This window comes from Chelonoidis abingdonii, chromosome 11, assembly GCF_003597395.2.
Source record: "Chelonoidis abingdonii isolate Lonesome George chromosome 11, CheloAbing_2.0, whole genome shotgun sequence".
In the NCBI taxonomy this organism is placed as follows: domain Eukaryota; kingdom Metazoa; phylum Chordata; order Testudines; family Testudinidae; genus Chelonoidis; species Chelonoidis abingdonii.
Genome location: NC_133779.1, coordinates 19,824,868 through 19,825,528, shown reverse-complemented (window position 1 = coordinate 19,825,528; position 661 = coordinate 19,824,868).

Here is a 661-nt window from a genome sequence, read left to right as displayed (position 1 = left end):
TCTTCTGTGTTTTCTGTTTTCCTTTTGCGATGACCTGCAGGTCTGTATCGTGAACGTTTCTAGAAAGTAATTGTCCCAAACGCACGTTTCCATCATGATGCTTTACAAAAAAATGAAATAGAGCCTCTGAGAGCTTCCAATCGAAATAGGTATTGCTCCCACTTGCAACAGAAATCTACACTTATTTGCTCTTGAAGTGCAAATGGAGGCCTGCCTAGTTCCCTGAGGTACTCACTGTTAGATTCTTACCTGCTGCCACGTCCAGACACTCGACACCTCTTGAATCTAATGCTCAAAGGGAGCCTGGGAGTTAACGCTAGCCATGGGCTGGGGGGCATGAAGTGCAGACTTTTAACAAGGGAATCGACCACTTGGACAGACAGTTCACGCAGTGTCCATCACATGCCATATTTCAGTCAAAGTTGGGCTGGATTTTCTAATTGCTCTATCACAACTTTCGGATGAAGGAACTGCAGGGGTGAGTGGCAACTTCTTCTGGCTGTGACACAGAATCATAGAATCTCAGGGTTGGAAGGGACCTCAGGAGGTTTCTAGTCCCACCCTCTGCTCAAAGCAGGACCAGTTCCAACTAAATCATCCCAGCCAGTGCTCTGTCAAGCCTGACTTTACAAACCTCTAAGGAAGGAGATTCCACCACCTC